The sequence below is a fragment of the Onychostoma macrolepis genome, chromosome 10, assembly GCF_012432095.1.
Source record: "Onychostoma macrolepis isolate SWU-2019 chromosome 10, ASM1243209v1, whole genome shotgun sequence".
Classification (NCBI taxonomy): Eukaryota; Metazoa; Chordata; class Actinopteri; order Cypriniformes; family Cyprinidae; genus Onychostoma; species Onychostoma macrolepis.
Genome location: NC_081164.1, coordinates 13,878,098 through 13,897,423, shown reverse-complemented (window position 1 = coordinate 13,897,423; position 19,326 = coordinate 13,878,098). Strand labels below are relative to the sequence as shown.

Below are 19,326 nucleotides of genomic sequence, written 5' to 3'. Positions count from 1 at the left end.
GTTTCTTTCTTATGCTGAACGCAAAAGAAGATATTTTGAAGGATTTTGAAGAACCAAAGAGTTGTTGGTCCCCATTGACTTCCATAGTTGGGAAAGAAATACTATGGAAGTCAATGGGGACCATCAATCAAAATATAATTTTTTTGTGTTCAGAAAGAAACTCGTACAGGTTTGGAGCAACATGAGGGTAAGTAAATGATGACAAAATGTTCATTTTGAAGGTGAACTATCCTTTTAATGCTTTTAAATAATTTATTTTAAGGTTCTTGAGGTTAAACAACAGGAAAAAAGTCAATTACTTGTAATTAGCATTTGTGCAGAGTAAGAGTTTTGCAATAGAACGGTTGCTACAGTGACTGTGAAAATGTCACATTCAGTATTTATCAGTGCTGGGGAAGCTTCTTTGAAAATGCGGTTTTCGAAGCTGATACTAATAATTTAAAAACCATTACAAGCTGCTAATGCAACACAGCTAACTGCACTGCAGCTATTTAAGGAAGCAATATCATTTTGAAAATATAACTTTCAGATTATGTAAATTACCTTCAGAGGAGTTTTATCTGACACAAAAACGATGAGAATCTCAGTGTACTCAAAATGATGACACAGTTGCAAAAGCTGTATTTAATTGCAAAAACAATGCATATTGTAAATATGCCAAGAATTGTGATACTTTTTTTTATTTGTTTGTTTGTTTCTTTTTAGGGGAAATTCTTTTGCAACACATTCTTTTAATTTGCGATTAAATTTTTAATCAGTTTCTCTTTGTCCTTCTCTTTTTATTGTTCACGTCTGTGTGGCATTGTTTTGATGAAGAGATACTGCAGGCACAAGATGAACCAAATGCAAGATGTCAAAATTGGAAATCCACATGGTGATGGATAACATCATTTAACTAAATAGTTTCCTGCAAATATCGGTAGTTGGCAGCATCACTCTTATTTACATTCCAACACTGTACTGTAAAATATTATTTTTCGAATTTGTAAATAAAACAGAATATTGGAGTACTGTACTTTTGATAAGAAAAATATTTCAGTCTTTCTACTTAAAAATGTTAATGATTTAATTCATTCTAATCTTAATTAATCTATTTTTTCAATACTCAAGGCTACATTTGTGATCATAGCATGGCAGAAAAATAAAAAAAAACAAGTTTAAAGGGTTCAAATTATACGCAATGCCTGGCATTCACGTCTAACAGATGCCGCTCAGCATCAAATGGGTACAACATCCTATAATGCCTCATTCGGCTTCAGTGGAGTTCTGTTTCTCTTGGTGCCTGGATTATGAAGCTCTCAAGTGTTGTAATAATTCACCTTTGATCCGGGGTCCAGAGGTGAAATTAATTCCAGACAGACTAGTGGGAGTAATCTGTGTGTGTTGATCTGAGCTCTTTGCAGAAAGCCCTGCATTTCATAAACAATATCCCTTCCATCTCCTTGTTAATGGGACTATTACATAACCTGCCCTAAACGTAATGTGAATAGAGTGTCCAAGTGAGTCACAAAACAGGAACACTGAGTATCCTGCGAGGTCGCCATGACAGTACAGAGCCGGTGCGGAAACAGCTGCCAAGACCCTGGAATTTAATACTGCCGTTTACTCTGCAAGCGTAAAGGCTATTAAATGATCGAGTTTGAGATATTAATCTTATGTTGCACAACATTTGACAGCTGCCTCATCTTTTTGTCTTGCAAGCTCAGATTTCCATTTTAGAAGTCAATTTCATCAAAGACTTACTTGCGACTTATGTGGAAATCGGGGGTTTTACATGATAAGGTCCAACGATTAAGTTCAAAGATTGGTACACAACCAATTACTGGAATTGTAGAGAAAGAAACATGGCAATTTCTGTCAAAAGATCACTCAGGATTGCAGAACAAATGCAGAACGTCCATTTTTGACTGGAGTTTCTCTCTAAGGCAAGATGTTTTCCTTAATTGTGCTCCGTTTGCCCTTCACGTGTTGTGCCTGATATCTGATCACCTCTCAGATCCATTAGTGAACACCCAGCCCCCTCTGTCACACTCTATTAAAGAAAAAACACACCAGGAAAGCCATTGCCGGATAGAAGTACCAGCAGGGCCTGTGAATATAGATTCTAATACGAGATATTCAGATTCGATTGAAAAAATGCAAATAAGTCCCCAGATGCTTAGAGCTCCACAAGAGTGCGTGGGTGAGAGATAGCTGCCACGTTGCAGTAACCGAGAGAGAGAAAGATTTTCTCAAGGGCTTTTACAGGATGATTCTCCATCCTCCCCCTGTCTCAGTCACTTCCTGTTACCTGTGTATGAAGCCCTTACAGACATGATGAGGTGATTCAGGCTGTCAACCCCCCCACACACTCTCCTGTCTCATCTGCTCACCACCAGCCAAAGTGTGTATAAATCATTACATCACTTCACATCTGAAGCCAGACATGGACATGCGCTGAGGACACAATTCTGTTTGTGTCCCCAGAGCACCCATCCGTTTGGCCGATGTGTGTATGAGACATGTCAGACTTTAATATTTTTGTATACTGAATACTTGACGCCTTTGCGCTAGTTCCAGTTTAGATCCACCCTTTGCGGAGATTTCAGGTGACACCAACAATAGCAAAGACGTCAGATAACTTCAAAAATGTCAAATATTATCTTTATATTGTAATACTATCCCTGTATTGTCATCATTACGAGCACAAGTTGTAATTTCTGCCCAACACATTCATTGTCATTCATAATTTGTAGCTGTATATTACTTATATTGATACACTGATCTCTGGCTGATAACATAATACTTCTTAATTGTGACATTGAAACAAACATTTTCTGTAAGCTACTTTAAAACATATAAATGTGTTGTGAAAAGAATTATACAAATTCAAACGGAAAATTCAGTCATTTCATTTTTGAAAATATGAAGATTTCATCCATGAAACTACTTGCATTCTAATTGGTTCATTCAATTCAGTGTTCCCAGCCAATCAAGTAATCATTACAGTTTATTTATATAACCAGGACATATTCAATGAATACTATATCTGCACGCTATGCATGTCCTCATCTAAGCCCACCACCTCCCCAGCACCACAGGTCTAGATCTGCTTCCTCTCTCTAGCAGAAGCATGTTTACTTTTAATGTTTTGATCCAAGCATTTAGCAGAAGCAAGTCTGCTTGCTCTGCAGCAGCGTTACATTAAATATGTTACAGTCTATGCTGAGAGTTGTCGTGATTGAAATGACTCATTGACTTCTATGGAATACAAAGTTTATTTTCGTCAGAATGTCCAAAATTTTCTTTTGTACAATGAAAGTGAAAGGTGAGCACAACCTAAGTTGCTTAAACATCCTAAATTTCAGTCTTTTCAATACACAAAGACATTGTATGGCTTCAGAAGAACTGGAATATAGTGTATGAGTGATGTTATGATGCTTTATGTTCTCTGCACCCACCCAACTTTCCACTTTAATTGTAGGTACAATAGGAGAAGACTATAAACATTTTTCAAAACTTCTCTTTTTGTGCTCCACGGAAGGAAAAGGCCATAGTTTTGGAACTACATGAGGGTGAGTAAATCATAGTAGATTTTGCTGGAATATACATTTAACAAACATTTGTACAATGTTTGTATATTCCCTTGGGTATGAATAATGAAGTTCCATGGCATTTTTGGAAACTGTAATACTTTAAAGGGCTCTTTTGGTTTAAGAAGTGACATTCTGTCAGTCAAAACAAGAAAATATTTTCATATTTTATTTTGGTACTTCCTCATACAACAGCTTTTGCAGTTGTTGGGAAAATATTTTCCGCTTCCTTCCACACAATCTCACACAGCATACTTTAAAGCCTATATATAAGCTCTGCTGCCCACATTTATCTGTACCCAGTGGCACAGCTGTGTGAGTTCTCACACCAGTGCGGCAAATGTTCCCTCCAAGGGGAACACATCATGCCAAACTCAATGTCTCGGAGCCATAGAGTAGGGACCACTGAACGGGAGTGATGGGAAATAGATTTTATGTCTTCTGCCTCTGCCAGAATGGTGAATTCTTCGTCTCATGCTGTAAAGCACTAAGGGGAAGTAGAAAAAGAGAGAAGAGATGGTTGAGGAACAAGTGCCATCTTAAAGAGAGGAAGTGGAAGAATGGAAAAAAGAAAGCGACAGGAATATCCTGACAAATCATAATCCAGTTTTCATCCAACGTTGCCCAAGCAATTTCACTTCAAAGCTTTAGAGGGCTGGCCAATTACTGCATATCCCTGAGTTTCCTTTGGATGTGAGAGAAATATATAATTTAAGAAATTTTAATTAACATCTCTCATCTGCTTATGAAGGCAAGGAGGAGAATAAATGGCAGTCACTTCTGCCCGGCTTTAAGACACAGCATCTCATACGCACAAGTGCTCCTTCATTTTTTAGGCCAATTACAGAGGGGCTGATGTCTCTGAATTCAAGCCAAACCCTTTCAGAAAAAACGAGTATAAGGCTGAAGGAAAAGAAACAGGCAGAGTCCTAAATGAAGGATGTGGTGAAACAGAGAAAACCAGAAGGAAGGAAAGAGCAGGGAGTGTTGTAACATCATTGGTTTGTCCAATTATGAATGAACTATGGGTTGAAATGCTAACATACTGAATTAAAATGATCTGAGGGTTGGGGTGGGGATGGATGATGACAATTATTTTAAACAAGTAAATAAAAAAAATTAAATGTCTTGTCTTACAAAAAAAGAAATGCAATGGCATTGATTTACACAGTTTAGAGGTGACTTTAGTTTGTAGCATGCAAATATGGGAATTTTATATGAAAGTTTGGGACTTGTATTACAAAAAAAAAGCAAGCAGTTATAGACATTGAAACAAACTGTCACAACACTCCCTGGTCTCCCTACCCCACTCGATTATGGCATTTATTTTCTCGGTAAATCCCCATCACCCTTATTCCCTCCAATATGTACAGTAGCTGCAACATCCTTCATGTGTTGCCCCAGAATCTATTAATACTTTTACTCTGTTAATGAAGATAAATGCACAAGACTAACAATGTTCCATAGAGAGAGGGAGAGAGGCAGTGTGATACTTGCAAAAAAAGAGAGGAAAGAAAGAAAGGGGCAAATTAGGGTGGATAGAAAACAAGGACAGAGTGAAAGATGGATGGATTACATTAGAAGCAGAAGGGGGAACACTGGCTGGCTCAGTGAAAAACACCTTGATAAACAGGCTGTGAACACCCCCACCCCCCAGCAAGGTGTCCTCCTAACGATTCCTATCCTGCACCTGCTGAGAGAACCTGAGTCATACTTACACACCACTGCAGATGGTGCGCGGAGAGAAAACCGCACAGCATAGGGTTTTGCCTTGCTGTAAAACACCCACTACATCTATTCAATCAAAACTTGACATTTTATTGTAACATTTTTATTTATTTATTTAATTTCTGTCAGATCGGTGTAACAGACCAAAGCCTGAATGAAGACTGTATGGGTAAAATTTGTGAAGAAAAAGGTCTGTTGAAGAACTGGTACTTTTATTTAGAGCATTAGGCTGGGCGTCTGGCCGTCATTTACTGGGTCACAATAAACATGCACCTGTTTTTGCTGCACTAAAGATGATAAAATAAGTTTGAAGGTGCATATTTCATAAAAAAAAAAAAAAAAAGATCTGAACAAGCTACAGTGGAATTTGTTATTGACTTAAAGAATAATTATCAATTTGCCATTTAGAAAACAATAGCTATGGTCCTCTGGAGTGCATCAAAATAGTTTTTACATAGACTGCGGAAAATGTGAGCCTACGCTGTTGTGGGAGGTAATTTTGGTCACACTTTATATTAGGTGGCCTTAACTACTATGTACTTGCATCAAAAAATAAGTACAATGTACTTATTGTGGTCATATTGTATTTCAAAACACTTTTGCTGCTATTGAGGTGGATAAGGGTTAGGGACAGGTTTGGTGGTGTGGGTAGGTTTAAGGGTGGGTTAAGGTGTAAGGGATGGCTCAACAGTGTAATTATAAATGTAATTACAGAAATTAATTACAGATGTAACTACATATAGGTATTTTTAAAAATATAAGTACAATGTAAAAACATGTATGTACACAATAAGTGCCTTGTACCAAATTATTAATTTAAATGTAAGTACATAGTAGTTAAGGCCACCTAATATAAAGTGGGACCGTAATTTTCTCCATACAATGAAAGTCAAAAGGGTCCAGTCTTGTTTTGGACCCCACTGACTTTCACTGTATGAACAAAACAGTTGAAACATTCATCAAAATTTTGTGAAGACTGATCCTTTGAAGACTGATTCATCTGAAAGTCTCTCTTCAACAAGCTGCATGATTTGAGATATTCATAGGAGTTCTATCATGACAACTCTCAGAAGATTATAGCATGGAAATGGATATGACAGTGATAATGTATTTGGTCTTTGGCGGAATAGATCTGCTATGCTGCTGAATTGCTGCTGCTGTTGGTTATTGCTGTTGTCGTAGATTGTTGTTGCTGCTGCAAAGCAAGTACAGGAACTTGCTACTGCCAATGCATACAGCGATACGGGCTGTGAGTATTTAAGACATACTGCTGCTGCACAAATAGCATATAAAATAACCTGTAGCAGATCTATACAGGTGGAGCAGGTGAAGGTGGAGGGTTTCAGAGGAACTCTGAAAGTGTGCTGCAAAATGCTGTCGTTAATGCTAACCAGCCAATTAAATGTAAGGCAGTAAGCTCATTGGCTGCGTATGCAACATGAACCAATCAGTTTGTGTCAAGTAGTTCAACACTGTGCATATCATCAGTTTGTGTTAACGACCCATCAGTCTCCGCTAAGGCTGTCAAAATTGCTGAAAAACTACATTCAAATTTTGTTCTTAAACATTATTAATATTTGAATTATATTTGAATTTAAAAGACGTAATTTCAGTTAAGGGGGAAAAAAAAAGTGAGATGAACATAATCATAACGGGTTGTTATCAATTATATTCATCTTCAGGAATTAACTGTAGCATTAATAGTACAATAAAAGGATTTGTTCGTCCGCAGTACGGACAGTTTTAATCGTCTATTGACTCTAAGGAAAATTATTTCTCTGGCCACGAAAAATAATTTCCTTACTGATACATTGCTCACAGAGCATGTAGCAAAACCAGAACGTTAAAGTGACCTCATTCTGTGAGCAGCAGACACAGACAACCAAGCATGAATACATATGGATGTTTACTAAACTACACTAAAGGGGAACATGCAACATCTAACTATACACAAACTTACACACATTAAACATAGATGCCAACGCAAGGAAGGCATGGAGAGAGGCAGAGAGAGAGAGAGAGAGAGCGCTCACGCGCAAGAGAGTAGAGTGTAATGGCAGTATTTACACATCAGCTAACCACAACCTGTTAAGAACCATCAGAGAATCACATCACCTTAATTAAAAGGGGTTGAAGCCTAGAAGCGCATCTAAATAGTTAACAAGCGGTTACTTGCATTGGTTTTGTTGGTGCTGAGTAAAGTGTCCTGGTGCATGTATAATGCGTAGATTCCTGATGAAAACTTCGTCATTCCAGCCATGGGTTGATTGGTCCGAAGTGAATCGACAAAGTTACTGAACTTAAAACTGCCAGAAGATACCCCGGAAGGGTAGTCGCGAGATTTCCAAGGTGATATGTGTGTCTCCTGGGAACCGAAAGTAAAGAGAAGAACCCCTTTTGGGTGTGGGAGAAGTTTTTTTTCCTGTAACACCCATTTTGGTTAGTTTGACCAATAACAAGGTGCATAGTTTCAGCAGGAAAATGTTTCTTTGTCCCACTTAACACCTCATTTGCATGTTTTATGACTGGTCTGAAGAATCGGTGTTGTTTTGCCCACAGTACAGTAAAAATAGTATGATGCATTTCACGATCACATAGTGTACATCATTGTTTGAGGAATAAAGAGCAGATAATTTTGATACCAAGAAAAAAACATCTAGAAGACATTAAACCAGAGATACATTCATACACCTGAATATGAGCGTTTAGAGCTTAACTAATACAAATAACGAGTGGTAACTAGGCTAATATAATAAGGAAACATACAAACAACACATGCATATACCAGATACATTTGTAACTGATTAATTATAGTCTAAATAAAGAAAATGTCTCTATGTGTGTGTGTTATGTGTATTGTAATTGTGGAGGGAGTCCACTGGTCAGCCAGGCCGTTGGTGCCTGGTACCGAGGGTTATTTAGTTCTCTTTGGAATGCGTTTGAAGTCCGATGGAGAGAACAGAGAGTTGATCTGTTTAGCATCTTCTAGATAGCGGGGGACAACCATTGGCAATTTAGCAGCCATATAAAGGTAGAATGTGGGGCCAGGTCTGTGAATTATATGCAAATGTCAAAAGGCTAAAAGGATCTCTTAAAACATAAAGTCCCAACGACCATCAATGATCATAAGCAGATGCTACACTCCTGAGGTCACAAGTGGGCGCATCGAGCAAAATATTACTAATGCACGTTTATTCAAAGCAATAAAATAACACGGCTATCTTTGGGGAAAAAAATGCATAATGTTTAAAATAATGTTTATAAACCAAATATAATTAAGTTGCTTAAAGGGTTAGTTCGCCCATTTAAGACATGAAGTTGTATGCAATCCTTACCAGCACTATAGTGCATACACACTGACCCACCCTTTAGTCACCTCCCTGGTCAGAGTTCTGGCCGCTGGAAGTTTTTCAAGATAGTACTCCCGGTTAGTTTCCGGGGCCTCAAAACTGTGCGTTTTTACGTGAAAAAAGTATTTGCGTTTCAAAGCTTGAATAATTTACATCACAAAAAACACGCCTGACAAAATTCATATCTCAGTTTTAATCGGCACTATTTTCTTTCCATTTCTATCAATCCGGCGCTGCTGTCAGCGTCAACAGTGCGCGTTCAGATCAGCTGTTGATAGCGCGACTCGCTGACAACATGTCTGACTACGAAACTTCTGATGACGAAACCAATTTTAGCACAATGTCAGACGAAACAGATGATGATGAAAGTAATTTTCAGCTTGTTTACCGTACAGTTTAGACATTGGATCATAAAGTTAGTAAATAGAGCTTACCTGTGGTACTGGTACAGCAAAACTCTTTAAAATCATTTTTTTTCTTTTTCCTCCTTGGTTGGGGATGTAATCGTCTTCGCTGAAGTGAGCACTGCACACACGGAAATCCTTGATTCTCGATATTTTAGCTCCCGCAGAGTAGCCGATGGCAACCAGCCAAAGCGGTCTCGTAGCTATATCCGAAACTGGAAAACGATGGAATCTGAACGGTGATCCCGGCACATTCTTGTGGTCACAGCCTGGGAATTTACAAGTTCGCACCATTGTTCATTTTCTACTTTTTATGTCGTTGTCATTCGATTGTGTAAACACTATGGAACAGCTGATCTGAGCGTGCGCACTGTTGGCGTTGACAGCAGCGGATTGATAGAAATGGAAAGAAAATAGTGCCGATTAAAACTGAGGTATGAATTTTGTCAGGCGTGTTTTTGTGATGTAAATTAATCAAGCTTTGAAACGCATAAATAATTTTTCGTAAAACGCACAGTTTTGAGGCCCCGGAAAATAACCGGGAGTACTATCTTGAAAACTTCCAGCGGCCAGAACTCTGACCAGGGAGGTGACTAAAGGGTGGGTCAGTGTGTATGCACTATAGTGCTGGTAAGGATTGCATACAACTTCATGTCTTAAATGGGCGAACTAACCCTTTAAACAATTAGAAACAAAACAGCATCATGTATGTATGTATGTATGTATGTATAGTTTAATACAAAGGACCGAAAACCAATCACAAAGTACTTTTTTCATTTAAAACATGAGATACAGTGGGATGGGCAAAAACTCCATAAAGTCTCGAGAAATGTTTTTTAAAAGTTGAACTTACATTAATTTTACATGGCTTTCTAAACATCTTACTCTCTTGTGCAAGACGCGAGTGCAACAGTGATAAATGTCCCTATAGAAAACACGATAAATATGCATTCTGTGTGGACGGCTTAGTTTCAGTTTTGCCGTAAAAAAGATCTTCTCTGCTTTGATGTTCTCTTTTTCTACAATATTTTGAATGAACAACACAGCTCATCATTGCATCTTGTGTGCCGCTGATAAGGCTGCCTGACGTTTTTTGCATTCGAATGTGGATTTTTATTTTAAATTCGTCAAATATTCTAAATTTGAATTTTTATTTGACAACCCTAGTTTGCGCCATCTAGAGTTTCATAACAGAACTTGGAATTTATGCACCAAAGTTTAATACTACAAAACCCCTAACCCTAAGTATGAGCAGTAGTCGTAGTACTTTTCTTTTGGCAAGAATCAATAAATATTTTTCCCAAAAACAGCGCTTTATATAGAGTGTGACAGAGAAACTTATCTTGCATTACATCTGTACATCTTGAGAGAAACTCACATATATCAAGTGAGCGTCTGAGGGACTATCTGTTTTGACTGTTTATTCCATCCTGTCTCTGAGGATTGATGGCCATTCTGAATCCTCTTTGGGAATTTTTATCACTCTGCACCAAATATGTGGAGGCCATTTTAAGCATAAAGCATGGTGTGATTGTAAAGAGAGAGAGCTGGAAGCAATTCCCCACACTGAAGACTAGGAGCACCAAAGACGGCGCAGTGACACTGAGTAAAGGTTTTAAAGTTAATTCTAGTTGAGCTGAATTTATGTAACTTTTAAAGCAGGGAAATCTAAAGTTGTAATGAAATCATTATTGTAACATGGTAATTTGTTAGTAGTGTTATGTGTAATTACATTTCATAACTGAAATGACGAAACCAGACTTATGTTGAGGCAGAATTAGAGACTAGACTGACTCTCTAGTGGTGTTATGGGACTATGGTGACACTTAATGTTTTGACAGCATGGTAACTGAAACATTGGCTGGTTACATAACCAGGACAGGCTGGTGGATCTAGGATGTCATTGGGGACTACTCCCATCACATTCCAGGAAACCCTGTGTATTTAATCTGCTTATCCTCGGCAGATTGGTGCCATGTGCTTCTGTGTGTATGTGTGTATTTGTGTGTGAGTGCATCGTGTTTGTCCTAGCCATTCCTCCAACTTGTCAACATCTTTCCTCTATCCTGTCAGTTCTCTCATCTTTTTAATGTTAAATCTCACTCAGCTCTAGCTATATTAATCCACTCATGGATCATCACTAAATAAAACACTTGGCCCACACCTATTTTCCTAGCATCTTTAAATATTTCCAGTGTACTCTGTGTACAGATCATTTAGATCTTAAAGAGATCTAACACACAAAAATGAAAATTGTCGCCATTTACTCAACCATATGTCATTCCAAAACATGACTTACTTACTTCTGTGGATCACAAAAGAAGATATTTTGAAGAATGTTGGCAACTGAACAGTTTTGCAAAACAAGCATAACAATATTTAGATCAAATTGGAAAATACAGTCACATTTAGATCAGGATATAGTCAGATTTTACTTATGCATGTGTCATGTAAGTATGTAAAACCAATGTTCTGGTTTCTAGAAATGTACATAACAATGTTCATTATTATCTGTGCGTGTTCATATGCAAGTCATTACAAGTCAGTGTTATAGAAGTCAAGATGCACTGTCAGAAAAATGTGCAAAAATAGTACCTTCAGAGGTACAACAGCTTTGCTGATAACTCTGTTCATTCTTTACCTCTAAAATGTGCATATTAGTATCTTGGAGTACTAACCTATGAACCTTTGAAAGGTACAAAGATACAAATGTCCGTTTGAGCCTATAAGTCTGTATTTTGCATTTCATTCTGTTTTTATGTGCTGATGTCAAGGACAAGGAGTTGATTAATGTGTATAAAAAAAAAAAAAACACTACTAAAAATTAACTAATAAATGGCAAGCAAGAAAGGCCTTTCCAGTGTTTCCATAAGAGAATAGTAGTACAAAAGTTTATTTTTGGAATATGCTGAATACATGTATTCAGGGATATTCCAATAGCTGTGGAAAATGTAAACCTCTTTTTTGGAATAGAGGCTTACTCAGAATATGGTTAATCACAAAATGATGTGCATGTAAACATGGTCAATGAGAGAAGCAAGAGAGGGAGTGTTAGGGGAGATGGAAGAATGGAATACAGGAGGTGCCGAATGGTGTGTATCTGGCCCTGAGGTGGAGTGAGCAGGGCCTGGTTTGTGCTGATTGTGTGAAATAGCAACCCACATCCACACATATTAGAAAGAGTGAGCGAGAGAGAGGATGGGATGGAAAAGCCAGGCCAGACCAGATCAAAGCTTCCAGAGCCAGCAGGACCAGAGCGCAGACAGACAGTCTCAGCCATGTCCTTAAGGAGAGCAACTCCATCCTCAATCTCTCTCACACGCTCTCTTGCTCTCCACTTCCTTACTCTCCCTTCTCGCAGCCTCACTCTTGATAGTTTTACTCAAAGCGTGACTATCTCCCACAAACAGAGCTTCCAATGGATTAGGACAGAGAGGGAGACAGAGTAAGAGAGAAAGTAAACGAGGGGTAGATGTGCAGGGCCTAGGAAATGCAGCATGCTACTGCTGCCCTCTGGTGACTCTTGTTACAGCATCACAGCTGAGTGGCACCTGCATAAATCACCGAGATGGACGATTCGACGCGTCTTTCATTTGATTTCGATGATTCTTTTTTAATGATTCATCAGCGGCTCTGTAATCATTGGGACTCTTGGGGCCGACAGATTCTCTGATGGGTTCCGAATTGGTTGATTTGGCAGGTGTGACAGGCATCTGGTGTGTTATCTAAGGAGATGGCACTGATGTGCGGTAATTAGAGAGCCTGTGATTTCTCGTGCGAGTTCCATCAGCGTTTGTATTCCCTCACTTTATGCTGCTGCCACTGAGGTGGGAGAGAATGACAAGCCTCAGGGACACTCATCAGGAAATGAGGGAAAACGACACTGCTTGCTGGAATGTGTGTAAATCTGGAAGTGTGTGTTACCAACTGTCATAACAAAGTTGCACCTGAACGTAAAGGAGATTTGCTCAAAGGAGTTTTCTCTAATCAAAACGAATGTGATAATTAATTGCCGAATGAAAATGTTGTGAAACTGCAGACTGTTCCACATTCAGTCTCTCCTGACCAGAGCCTGAGGCTCCTAATTAAAACCTTGTTATTAAAAGAAGACATTCTGTCTCCTGCCAGCCCATTAGAAAGACCCTGCTGTCTGTCCAAACTCAGATTAAGGTCACATGCACTCCCTCGTTTCACAACAAATGAACTCTGTTTTCACAAATCTGACTAGGGTTCCCAGTAGAGCCTCATAAATTAAGATACAGCTGTTGTAGTGTGTCAGTAACTTGTCAGTAACTAGAAAAAATATTGTTTCAAGGATAGACTGCAGAATCATCATTTCCCTGTAATATTTCCAGTGTGCTCCGCATGTGGATTGTTTAAATCTTGTTTAATTGTTTAATCGTTTTAAAGTTCGACCCTTTTAATGTGTGTCACATACTGAGACATATAGTTAAGCCATTGACTCTCCTCCATATCAACTTAAGAGGGATTCGCACTGACTGCATTTGTATACTCAAGAATATCACATTTATCATCAAACTGTGGTCATGTTCTGATTGTGTACAGTATGTGTCATATAAACGCATTAAATCAATTGACATAACCAGACTAAGTTAGACTTTAGTTTCTGATCATCTGAATAAGACAGCTTTCTGTATTAATCTGAACTATGATCTTGTTAACATTTTTTTTTGTCTTTCAGAATATCTATTATAAAAGAATTTTCATTTTTGTTAATCAAACTGTGGTCATGTTTTGATTATGTGTCAGGTAAACTCATTAAACCAATTGGCATAACCGGACTAAGCTAAGATTTTGGTTTCAAGAAATCTGAATAATTATTCAATTATTATTGCATTAATCAGAACTTTACAGAAAATCTATTATAAGACAATGTTAAAAAATATTTTGATTTTAGTTGTGAATAATAGAGCTGTGATCTTTTTCAAAGAGGAGTTTCAGTTTGTTTAAATTTTTATGGAAGCCTATTTCCACCACTGAATAAAAAATAAAAGGTAATTGCAACTTTTTATCTCACAATTCTGACTTTTTTCTTGCAATTGCGAGGTTGCATCTCACAATTCAGACTTTTTTTTCTCAGAATTGTGAGATACAAACTTTAAAATTCCGGTTTTTCTTTTCTTTTTTTTTCTTCTCAAAATTACATAATATAAACTAGCCAGAACTGTGAGAAATAAAGTCAGAATTGTGGGATATAAACTCACAATTGCGAGTTATAAAGTCCAGTTCTGAGGGGGCTGATATTTTCTCAGAATTACGAGTATACTGTATATCTTACAATTCTGACTTAAAAATTCACAGTTATGTGTTATAAAGTCAGAATTTACTTTTTTTTTCTCAGAATTGCGAGTATATCTCTCCCACAACTGTGAGTTTATATCACACAATTCTGAGGAGGAAAAAAGTCAGAATTGCGAGTTTGTATCAAACCCGGAAACAGGCTTCCATAAATTTTGTAATTGTAATAAATTTTGGTATGTATTCGTACCAAACCATCTCGGTTCGGTGCACGAGGCCTTATAACGAATACAATTCAATTCACCCTCAATCCAGAAGAGGGTGCCCGCAGTAATGTAATGCTGTTTGATAACCGCCAGCAGAAAAACAGCGAATGCCATGAGTTGCGCACTTGAAAACAAAGCCCACAGTGACTATGTACTGATTCTGAATGCGTCTCTCACACAAAGGAGTATACTTTAAAGGCTTGCGCACTCAACTGTTTGCGAAATGGATCTTTGAGCTTGTGTATCCTACCTCATTCGGCACAAATCCAAATATTCCATAATATTTCCACATTTGCAATGTAACGTATCTGAATGCTAAACTATTATTTATTATGTAAATGATAGGCTTTGTACTTCAGTTGCATTCCAATGGTGACACAGAGGCGGGCGCGCTGATGTTTGGTTCACTGTATTTTATTTTGAGAAAGTACCAACTGTGTTGTCAATTTAGCAATGCTGGAACTGATGTGTGTGTGTGTGTGTGTGTGTGTGTGTGTGTGTGCGCGCGCTCCGGCGCGATCACTTCATTTGTTTCCTTATACCAGCAGAATCAACTTTAAACACTTATTTTCTTATTAATAATGCATCACTGTGTATAAAGTTCTGCTTTTATTTGTGTACACACACAATGAAAACAAAACGTGCTTTTGTAAAATAAGGAAAACAAGCTTTCTGCCATTTGAGTTTCCTTTCTGTGAACAAATTAAGCGTGTCACAAAAATTAACTGAAAAACTTATTCTACTTAAACTATTCCTTGTATGTATATATGTACTGCAGATTTGATATATATATAATAATATTTAGTATTTCCACATCTAGGTGGAAAAATTTTTTAATTTGTACTACTGTCTGTTCAAAATAAATGAAAAGAACCCGAGCATAGTAGATTTGTTTTTTGTTTTTTTCCTGTTGTACCGTGACATCTGTGTACCGTTCCACCCCTATTTATGTGGCATTGCATTGTATTTTTGTAATTTCATTGTTTATGGCATTGAAAGACTTTTCATGTTCAGTTTGTGTGATCAAGGCATCGTCGGGGATGTCTAAAGGGACATGAATATCTTCTTATTCAGAATCAGAGCTACGATACCATTAAAAGGACCATCTAGTTAAGTGAATGAAGAAAGAGAAGAGAAAATGTAAGCCCTACAGGGTTTCTCAGCTTAAATTTAAATCCTTTAACGAGATTTCTCTTATCTGGTTACTGTCTTGGTTATGGGAAGTGTTTGATCGTGTGTGTGTGTGTGTGTGTGTGTGTGTGTGTGTGTGTGTGTGTCTACGCATTAGGATTCATAATGCATTAATGTGTTGATTCTGGGATGAGTGTGCAGTGTACATGATTAATTTTTATGATGGGGAAACAAGATTTAGAGTTTCATTTATTTTCATACTGTTACGTGTGTTACCTATAATTATACTTCAACTCATTGCAAATTCTTTTGTTTTGTGGTTTGTCTTAAAACATGAAGGTTTGGCATTTATAGAATTTGTATGTTTTTAAACTGATACAGTGTTTCATGTCCACACCATGTTTTTTTTTGTTTGTTTGTTTGTTTTTTGCGAATGCACGACCTGTTTATTCTGTTATGGGTCCTTCGGTATCTTTCTACAACTGTTCCAATTCCATCCAGATTTAGCAGAGAATCCACAGACCTGGGCCTTCACAATCTCTGAAAAATCCTCTTTCATATTTATTATGGAAATTAAACTGCAAAGTGATAGAGGAGAGAGTGAGTGTGGAATGTGAGAGAAGGAAAGAAAAGACAGAATGGGAAATGAGGTGAATGTCCCCACTGAGTGAATCTCCCTTTTCTCCCCTTTGAGAAGAAAGCCCCACCATTCGCAGGAAAAGATCCTAAGAGGCTTACAACTGTCATTCAAGTGATATTGAGAGAAAAAGGGAATTAGACACAGAGAGAGGGATGAGGAGGTTGAAGACTGTGGAAAAAAGGGGAAGAGAATGTGCGTGGGAGGGAAAGATCTGAAAAGTGGAGCACTCTAACTGCACGACAGCACCACCCTCTGGACAAATGCTGGGGAGGTTAAAGGAATAGTTCAGCTAAAACTAAATTATTTCATTGTTTACTCACATTCATGATGTTTCAACTCTATTTGATTAACAAATGTGGGAAATCACAAAAGAAGATACTTAGCAGAATGTTCATGCTGCTCTTTTTCATACAGTGAAAGTATGGCTTTAGAAGACATCAAATAAAGTGCATAAATCGTCTAGTTACAGTATATTTGTGATGCTTTTAATGAAGATTTTTTTCTTCTTTTGTAGAGCTTCACAGTCCCATCAACGTTCACGTTATGGAAAATCGCAGGGTGGAACAACATGATGGTGAGTAGCGATGATAGTAACTTTATTTTTCAGTGTACTGTTCATTTAGATTTATACAGCGCTTGTTTGTTGTTTGACTCACTCTCCTCTAATAACCCTTAGCTTTGGAGAACAAACACAAACCCCCACCGAGATCTCTATGGTGTGATGTGGAGCAAGACCTTCAGTTGGCTAAAAAAAAAAATCAATTTAGCACATACATTAAATGTAATGAGCAAGAGAGAGCAGATAAACAACTTTCTCATTCATTACAAATGATCGCATTTTTTAAATGCTGGGTAGTATTTTTTGCCATCATTTTGCCCCTCTTAAGTCTGTTTGAACTTCTTTTTTCCTTGGGTATGAGGTTATAAACTCTTTGAACGTAGAAGATGACATGCTTTGATGCTTTTCTCTTTTCTGTCACCCTGTCAGATGACACCTTCAAACTCATGAAGAGCTCTGGGTTCATAATCAGAGTTCTCGAGATTTTTAGACTGTGTGTGCATATACGACAAGCAGTCACTGATTGAGAGATAGAGCGTGAAGAAATAGAGGATCTATATCTTTATTTGTATTTTATGTAAACAAGCAGTGGGCCTGTCTATGGTGGTTTAAGCAGCTAATGGATGCTTGTGTGGGTGTAGAATTGATTCTAAATGGTAAAATCATTTGGTATGACAATGGTATCTGTTTTGTGATAATGATGAGTAGTAATCAAAACTAAATCAATTAAACTATGTTTTCCCCTCTGGCCATAAGATTATTTAAAGATGAGATAAACTGGCAAAACAAGAAGAGGGGAGTTTTGTATCATCCTATTTTGCATTAATGACCATAATGGCAACATTTATTTTGCTTATTACATGGCTTCATGCTGAATAAATAGATACATGGACATTACTAAGAAAAGTAGTCCTAGTAACAAGACAAACACTTGTCTTGCTTTGTGTATATATATACAGTATATATATATATATATATATATATATATATACATATAAAGCAATTGTACTTTATGGACGAGATTGATAATACTCTCTTTCAAGTTTTCTGTCCTCTCTTTTATTTGTGTATCTTGCCGGTTGGTTGTTTTTCAGATGTTTTAACTGAGACTCCTGAGCTTCTAACATCTATCAAAGGTTTTAAGGTGCCTTTTAATAAATGAATAGGCTATTCCTTTTTTTAGTCGGTAGTTATAGCAATTGCTTTGAGTCACAAGATGGCGCCAATGAGCTATTCTGCTGTTTCACATGCGGTAATGTTTAGGTGAAATGAAAGATGTGAAAATAGTTTATCCATTCCATATACAATGTATATATTTCACTACTCAATGTCACAATTGTCCAGTCAAAACTGAGTATTCAAAATTACAGTCGAATGTTTTTTTTTTCTTTCTTTTTTTCTGGAATACTTAATAATTCAAAATTCATTGTTTATTATTATCATGTTATGTTCTACATTAGAAATAAAGTCATACAGGTTTGAAATGACATGAGTGTGAGTAAATGTTAATTTTTGAATGAACTAGCCTGTCCGTAATAGTAATAAAAAGTGACTATTTATTTGACACTGATATTGCTGTTCTTTTTTGTTGACTTGAGTAATAGACTGATTTATTTCTACCACGGTAATTCCTCTGTTGTAATGCATGGCTTCTCGTGGCTTATTTCATAAATAAATATTAGCCTATTTGTGGTGGTCTGGACAATCGAAATCACATCATCTTCTTTTTTTTTTTTTTTTTTTTTTTTGTAAGTAGTAGCCTTTATTGGCTACTGTACTTGGATTACTGACAGTTTTATAGTTTTATTTATTTATTTGAATGACAACACATCAGTAAAATATGATGACATATTCACAAGAGGGCGATGTTTATCCGTTTACGTTTTAGTTTTGTTGCCCAAATAGATTTCGGAAATTCGGGTCACTAGCATGTCAGTTCAACCTTCATGCCCAGTATTTGCACACATGTATATTTCATAAAAAAATATTTTTAAATATTCTATCGGTTGTGTGTATTGGAAAAATATGTATATGTATTGGAGTGGAGGAATGAAAGGAACAGATTATAATTAGTTGATCTGGGTATTTATCATTTTCTTCCACACTAGGGGCTGTTGATATTGTGTGTGTGTGTGTGTGTGTCAGTGTCCTGTTAGATCTCACGAAGGACAAAATAATGCAAAGGTATGGTACTTTAGAGTATGGTAAAGTAGATTTCAACTCCACAGTTGTAGTTCTGTCACTCATTAAACTACACTGGCGAAAATTATGGAATATACCATAGTATTTTCTTTTCCTTTTTTTTTATTGTATTAAATGTAAAGTGTACCACAGTAATGCCATGGACACATATCATGATTTCTGTCATGATATTTTTAAGTGTCTTGGTGCATGAATTTGGTTATCATTCATTTCCA

At 37.1% G+C, this 19,326-nt stretch overlaps 1 long non-coding RNA gene across 1 annotated transcript in view; it reads left to right on the top strand.

Annotated features, from left to right (window-relative positions):
• LOC131548610 (uncharacterized) overlaps window positions 1-17,791 on the top strand; it is a 49,703-nt gene extending 31,912 nt beyond the window's left edge. The window contains exons 6-7 of the long non-coding RNA XR_009273203.1: window positions 16,865-16,924; window positions 17,027-17,791. This is a non-coding gene — a long non-coding RNA (uncharacterized LOC131548610). The remainder of the gene's footprint in view (window positions 1-16,864; window positions 16,925-17,026) is intronic.
• The last annotated feature ends 1,535 nt before the right edge of the window (window positions 17,792-19,326 follow it).